General features: G+C 38.0%; 4 non-coding genes and 1 pseudogene across 4 annotated transcripts; all 5 read right to left on the bottom strand.

Moving 5' to 3' along the window:
• Positions 1 to 736: 736 nt before the first annotated feature.
• On the bottom strand, positions 737 to 855 carry LOC132150588 (5S ribosomal RNA). Its single transcript, XR_009435817.1, has one exon. It is a non-coding gene; the product is annotated as a 5S ribosomal RNA (ribosomal RNA).
• A 2704-nt stretch (positions 856 to 3559) lies between these two features.
• LOC132150589 (5S ribosomal RNA) lies at positions 3560 to 3678 on the bottom strand. Its single transcript, XR_009435818.1, has one exon. It is a non-coding gene; the product is annotated as a 5S ribosomal RNA (ribosomal RNA).
• A 1603-nt stretch (positions 3679 to 5281) lies between these two features.
• On the bottom strand, positions 5282 to 5400 carry LOC132150590 (5S ribosomal RNA). Its single transcript, XR_009435819.1, has one exon. It is a non-coding gene; the product is annotated as a 5S ribosomal RNA (ribosomal RNA).
• A 460-nt stretch (positions 5401 to 5860) lies between these two features.
• Positions 5861 to 6008, bottom strand: LOC132150732 (5S ribosomal RNA; annotated as a pseudogene).
• Positions 6009 to 6612: 604 nt separating this feature from the next.
• On the bottom strand, positions 6613 to 6731 carry LOC132150591 (5S ribosomal RNA). Its single transcript, XR_009435820.1, has one exon. It is a non-coding gene; the product is annotated as a 5S ribosomal RNA (ribosomal RNA).
• Between the last annotated feature and the right edge of the window lie 769 nt (positions 6732 to 7500).

Here is a 7500-nt window from a genome sequence, read left to right on the forward strand (position 1 = left end):
ACTAACCTGGCCCAAACCTGCTAACATTCCGAGGTCGGGCATTGACTCTTTTTTTTTTTTTTGCAAGATTATTGGACAATTAGTGAAAATTTCCAAAAGTACTAACCAGGCCTATTAGATAATTACTGAAAAAATCCAAAAGTACTAACCTGGCCCAAACCTGCTAACATTCCGAGGTCGGGCATTGACTCTTTTTTTTTTGCAAGATTATTGGACAATTAGTGAAAATTTCCAAAAGTACTAACCAGGCCTATTAGATAATTACTGAAAAAATCCAAAAGTACTAACCTGACCCAAACCTGCTTACATTCTGAGATCGGGCATTGACTCTTTTTTTTTTTTTTTTTTTTGCAAGATTATTGGACAATTAGTGAAAATTTCCAAAAGTACTAACCAGGCCTATTAGATAATTACTGAAAAAATCCAAAAGTACTAACCTGGCCCAAACGTGCTTACATTCTGAGATCGGGCATTGACTCTTTTTTTTTTTTTTTTGCAAGATTATTGGACAATTAGTGAAAATTTCCAAAAGTACTAACCAGGCCTATTAGATAATTACTGAAAAAATCCAAAAGTACTAACCTGGCCCAAACCTGCTTAGATTTGGAGATCAGTTGAGATCGGGCATAGCCAGGATGGTATGGCCATAAGCGAAGGAGGCTGCAAAGAGAGGGCTATTTAAAGATCAGCCACTATAATCGCCAGTGCTTTATATAAGTAGGGAAGGAAACCCAAAAGCTTACAGCACCTGGAATTCCCAGGCGGTCTCCCATCCAAGTACTATGCAGGCCCAAACCTGCTTAGCTTTTGAGATCAGACGAGATCGGGCATAGCCAGGTTGGTATGGCCGTAAGCGAAGGAGGCTGCAAAGAGAGGGCTATTTAAAGATCAGCCACTATAATCGCCAGTGCATTATATAATTAGGGAAGGAAACCCAAAAGCTTACAGCACCTGGTATTCCCAAAAGTACTAACCAGGCCTATTAGATAATTACTGAAAAATCCAAAAGTACTAACCTGGCCCAAGCCTGCTTACATTCTGAGATCGGGCATTGACTCTTTTTTTTTTTTTTTTGCAAGATTATTGGACAATTAGTGAAAATTTCCAAAAGTACTAACCAGGCCTATTAGATAATTACTGAAAAAATCCAAAAGTACTAACCTGGCCCAAACCTGCTTAGATTTGGAGATCAGACAAGATCGGGCATAGCCAGGTTGGTATGGCCGTAAGCGAAGGAGGCTGCAAAGAGAGGGCTATTTAAAGATCAGCCACTATAATCGCCAGTGCATTATATAAGTAGGGAAGGAAACCCAAAAGCTTACAGCACCTGGTATTCCCAAAAGTACTAACCAGGCCTATTAGATAATTACTGAAAAAATCCAAAAGTACTAACCTGGCCCAAACCTGCTTACATTCTGAGATCGGGCATTGACTCTTTTTTTTTTTTTTTGCAAGATTATTGGACAATTAGTGAAAATTTCCAAAAGTACTAACCAGGTCTATTAGATAATTACTGAAAAAATCCAAAAGTACTAACCTGGCCCAAACCTGCCCACATTCTGAGATCGGGCATTGACTCTTTTTTTTGCAAGATTATTGGACAATTAGTGAAAATTTCCAGAAGTACTAACCAGGCCTATTAGATATTTATTGAAAAAAATCCAAAAGTACTAACCTGGCCCAAACCTGCTAACATTCTGAGATCGGGCATTGACTCTTTTTTTTTTTTTTTTGCAAGATTATTGGACAATTAGTGAAAATTTCCAAAAGTACTAACCAGGCCTATTAGATAATTACTGAAAAAATCCAAAAGTACTAACCTGGCCCAAACCTGCTTACATTCTGAGATCGGGCATTGACTCTTTTTTTTTTTTTTTTGCAAGATTATTGGACAATTAGTGAAAATTTCCAAAAGTACTAACCAGGCCTATTAGATAATTACTGAAAAAAATCCAAAAGTACTAACCTGGCCCAAACCTGCTAACATTCCGAGGTCGGGCATTGACTCTTTTTTTTTTTTTTTTGCAAGATTATTGGACAATTAGTGAAAATTTCCAAAAGTACTAACCAGGCCTATTAGATAATTACTGAAAAAATCCAAAAGTACTAACCTGGCCCAAACCTGCTTACATTCTGAGATCGGGCATTGACTCTTTTTTTTTTTTTTTTGCAAGATTATTGGACAATTAGTGAAAATTTCCAAAAGTACTAACCAGGCCTATTAGATAATTACTGAAAAAATACAAAAGTACTAACCTGGCCCAAACCTGCTTACATTCTGAGATCGGGCATTGACTCTTTTTTTTGCAAGATTATTGGACAATTAGTGAAAATTTCCAGAAGTACTAACCAGGCCTATTAGATATTTATTGAAAAAAATCCAAAAGTACTAACCTGGCCCAAACCTGCTAACATTCTGAGGTCGGGCATTGACTCTTTTTTTTTTTTTTGCAAGATTATTGGACAATTAGTGAAAATTTCCAAAAGTACTGACCAGGCCTTTTAGATAATTACTGAAAAAATCCAAAAGTACTAACCTGGCCCAAACCTGCTTACATTCTGAGATCGGGCATTGACTCTTTTTTTTTTTTTTTTGCAAGATTATTGGACAATAAGTGAAAATTTCCAAAAGTACTAACCAGGCCTATTAGATAATTACTGAAAAAATCCAAAAGTACTAACCTGGCCCAAACCTGCTTACATTCTGAGATCGGGCATTGACTCTTTTTTTTTTTTTTGCAAGATTATTGGACAATTAGTGAAAATTTCCAAAAGTACTAACCAGGCCTATTAGATAATTGCTGAAAAAATCCAAAAGTACTAACCTGGCCCAAACCTGCTAACATTCCGAGGTCGGGCATTGACTCTTTTTTTTTTTTTTTTGCAAGATTATTGGACAATTAGTGAAAATTTCCAAAAGTACTAACCAGGCCTATTAGATAATTACTGAAAAAATCCAAAAGTACTAACCTGGCCCAAACCTGCTAACATTCCGAGGTCGGGCATTGACTCTTTTTTTTTTGCAAGATTATTGGACAATTAGTGAAAATTTCCAAAAGTACTAACCAGGCCTATTAGATAATTACTGAAAAAATCCAAAAGTACTAACCTGGCCCAAACCTGCTTACATTCTGAGATCGGGCATTGACTCTTTTTTTTTTTTTTTTTTTTTGCAAGATTATTGGACAATTAGTGAAAATTTCCAAAAGTACTAACCAGGCCTATTAGATAATTACTGAAAAAATCCAAAAGTACTAACCTGGCCCAAACGTGCTTACATTCTGAGATCGGGCATTGACTCTTTTTTTTTTTTTTTTTGCAAGATTATTGGACAATTAGTGAAAATTTCCAAAAGTACTAACCAGGCCTATTAGATAATTACTGAAAAAATCCAAAAGTACTAACCTGGCCCAAACCTGCTTAGATTTGGAGATCAGTTGAGATCGGGCATAGCCAGGATGGTATGGCCATAAGCGAAGGAGGCTGCAAAGAGAGGGCTATTTAAAGATCAGCCACTATAATCGCCAGTGCTTTATATAAGTAGGGAAGGAAACCCAAAAGCTTACAGCACCTGGAATTCCCAGGCGGTCTCCCATCCAAGTACTATGCAGGCCCAAACCTGCTTAGCTTTTGAGATCAGACGAGATCGGGCATAGCCAGGTTGGTATGGCCGTAAGCGAAGGAGGCTGCAAAGAGAGGGCTATTTAAAGATCAGCCACTATAATCGCCAGTGCATTATATAAGTAGGGAAGGAAACCCAAAAGCTTACAGCACCTGGTATTCCCAAAAGTACTAACCAGGCCTATTAGATAATTACTGAAAAAATCCAAAAGTACTAACCTGGCCCAAACCTGCTTACATTCTGAGATCGGGCATTGACTCTTTTTTTTTTTTTTTGCAAGATTATTGGACAATTAGTGAAAATTTCCAAAAGTACTAACCAGGTCTATTAGATAATTACTGAAAAAATCCAAAAGTACTAACCTGGCCCAAACCTGCCCACATTCTGAGATCGGGCATTGACTCTTTTTTTTGCAAGATTATTGGACAATTAGTGAAAATTTCCAGAAGTACTAACCAGGCCTATTAGATATTTATTGAAAAAAATCCAAAAGTACTAACCTGGCCCAAACCTGCTAACATTCTGAGGTCGGGCATTGACTCTTTTTTTTTTTTTTGCAAGATTATTGGACAATTAGTGAAAATTTCCAAAAGTACTGACCAGGCCTATTAGATAATTACTGAAAAAATCCAAAAGTACTAACCTGGCCCAAACCTGCTTACATTCTGAGATCGGGCATTGACTCTTTTTTTTTTTTTTTGCAAGATTATTGGACAATAAGTGAAAATTTCCAAAAGTACTAACCAGGCCTATTAGATAATTACTGAAAAAATCCAAAAGTACTAACCTGGCCCAAACCTGCTTACATTCTGAGATCGGGCATTGACTCTTTTTTTTTTTTTGCAAGATTATTGGACAATTAGTGAAAATTTCCAAAAGTACTAACCAGGCCTATTAGATAATTGCTGAAAAAATCCAAAAGTACTAACCTGGCCCAAACCTGCTAACATTCCGAGGTCGGGCATTGACTCTTTTTTTTTTTTTTGCAAGATTATTGGACAATTAGTGAAAATTTCCAAAAGTACTAACCAGGCCTATTAGATAATTACTGAAAAAATCCAAAAGTACTAACCTGGCCCAAACCTGCTAACATTCCGAGGTCGGGCATTGACTCTTTTTTTTTTGCAAGATTATTGGACAATTAGTGAAAATTTCCAAAAGTACTAACCAGGCCTATTAGATAATTACTGAAAAAATCCAAAAGTACTAACCTGACCCAAACCTGCTTACATTCTGAGATCGGGCATTGACTCTTTTTTTTTTTTTTTTTTTTGCAAGATTATTGGACAATTAGTGAAAATTTCCAAAAGTACTAACCAGGCCTATTAGATAATTACTGAAAAAATCCAAAAGTACTAACCTGGCCCAAACGTGCTTACATTCTGAGATCGGGCATTGACTCTTTTTTTTTTTTTTTTGCAAGATTATTGGACAATTAGTGAAAATTTCCAAAAGTACTAACCAGGCCTATTAGATAATTACTGAAAAAATCCAAAAGTACTAACCTGGCCCAAACCTGCTTAGATTTGGAGATCAGTTGAGATCGGGCATAGCCAGGATGGTATGGCCATAAGCGAAGGAGGCTGCAAAGAGAGGGCTATTTAAAGATCAGCCACTATAATCGCCAGTGCTTTATATAAGTAGGGAAGGAAACCCAAAAGCTTACAGCACCTGGAATTCCCAGGCGGTCTCCCATCCAAGTACTATGCAGGCCCAAACCTGCTTAGCTTTTGAGATCAGACGAGATCGGGCATAGCCAGGTTGGTATGGCCGTAAGCGAAGGAGGCTGCAAAGAGAGGGCTATTTAAAGATCAGCCACTATAATCGCCAGTGCATTATATAATTAGGGAAGGAAACCCAAAAGCTTACAGCACCTGGTATTCCCAAAAGTACTAACCAGGCCTATTAGATAATTACTGAAAAATCCAAAAGTACTAACCTGGCCCAAGCCTGCTTACATTCTGAGATCGGGCATTGACTCTTTTTTTTTTTTTTTTGCAAGATTATTGGACAATTAGTGAAAATTTCCAAAAGTACTAACCAGGCCTATTAGATAATTACTGAAAAAATCCAAAAGTACTAACCTGGCCCAAACCTGCTTAGATTTGGAGATCAGACAAGATCGGGCATAGCCAGGTTGGTATGGCCGTAAGCGAAGGAGGCTGCAAAGAGAGGGCTATTTAAAGATCAGCCACTATAATCGCCAGTGCATTATATAAGTAGGGAAGGAAACCCAAAAGCTTACAGCACCTGGTATTCCCAAAAGTACTAACCAGGCCTATTAGATAATTACTGAAAAAATCCAAAAGTACTAACCTGGCCCAAACCTGCTTAGATTTGGAGATCAGACGAGATCGGGCATAGCCAGGTTGGTATGGCCGTAAGCGAAGGAGGCTGCAAAGAGAGGGCTATTTAAAGATCAGCCACTATAATCGCCAGTGCATTATATAAGTAGGGAAGGAAACCCAAAAGCTTACAGCACCTGGTATTCCCAAAAGTACTAACCAGGCCTATTAGATAATTACTGAAAAAATCCAAAAGTACTAACCTGGCCCAAACCTGCTTACATTCTGAGATCGGGCATTGACTCTTTTTTTTTTTTTGCAAGATTATTGGACAATTAGTGAAAATTTCCAAAAGTACTAACCAGGCCTATTAGATAATTACTGAAAAAATCCAAAAGTACTAACCTGGCCCAAACGTGCTTACATTCTGAGATCGGGCATTGACTCTTTTTTTTTTTTTTTTTGCAAGATTATTGGACAATTAGTGAAAATTTCCAAAAGTACTAACCAGGCCTATTAGATAATTACTGAAAAAATCCAAAAGTACTAACCTGGCCCAAACCTGCTTAGATTTGGAGATCAGATGAGATCGGGCATAGCCAGGATGGTATGGCCATAAGCGAAGGAGGCTGCAAAGAGAGGGCTATTTAAAGATCAGCCACTATAATCGCCAGTGCTTTATATAAGTAGGGAAGGAAACCCAAAAGCTTACAGCACCTGGAATTCCCAGGCGGTCTCCCATCCAAGTACTATGCAGGCCCAAACCTGCTTAGCTTTTGAGATCAGACGAGATCGGGCATAGCCAGGTTGGTATGGCCGTAAGCGAAGGAGGCTGCAAAGAGAGGGCTATTTAAAGATCAGCCACTATAATCGCCAGTGCATTATATAATTAGGGAAGGAAACCCAAAAGCTTACAGCACCTGGTATTCCCAAAAGTACTAACCAGGCCTATTAGATAATTACTGAAAAATCCAAAAGTACTAACCTGGCCCAAGCCTGCTTACATTCTGAGATCGGGCATTGACTCTTTTTTTTTTTTTTTTGCAAGATTATTGGACAATTAGTGAAAATTTCCAAAAGTACTAACCAGGCCTATTAGATAATTACTGAAAAAATCCAAAAGTACTAACCTGGCCCAAACCTGCTTAGATTTGGAGATCAGACGAGATCGGGCATAGCCAGGTTGGTATGGCCGTAAGCGAAGGAGGCTGCAAAGAGAGGGCTATTTAAAGATCAGCCACTATAATCGCCAGTGCATTATATAAGTAGGGAAGGAAACCCAAAAGCTTACAGCACCTGGTATTCCCAAAAGTACTAACCAGGCCTATTAGATAATTACTGAAAAAATCCAAAAGTACTAACCTGGCCCAAACCTGCTTACATTCTGAGATCGGGCATTGACTCTTTTTTTTTTTTTTTTTGCAAGATTATTGGACAATTAGTGAAAATTTCCAAAAGTACTAACCAGGCCTATTAGATAATTACTGAAAAAATCCAAAAGTACTAACCCGGCCCAAACCTGCCCACATTCTGAGATCGGGCATTGACTCTTTTTTTTGCAAGATTATTGGACAATTAGTGAAAATTTCCAGA

This window comes from Carassius carassius, chromosome 9 (assembly GCF_963082965.1).
Source record: "Carassius carassius chromosome 9, fCarCar2.1, whole genome shotgun sequence".
NCBI classification, from domain to species: domain Eukaryota; kingdom Metazoa; phylum Chordata; class Actinopteri; order Cypriniformes; family Cyprinidae; genus Carassius; species Carassius carassius.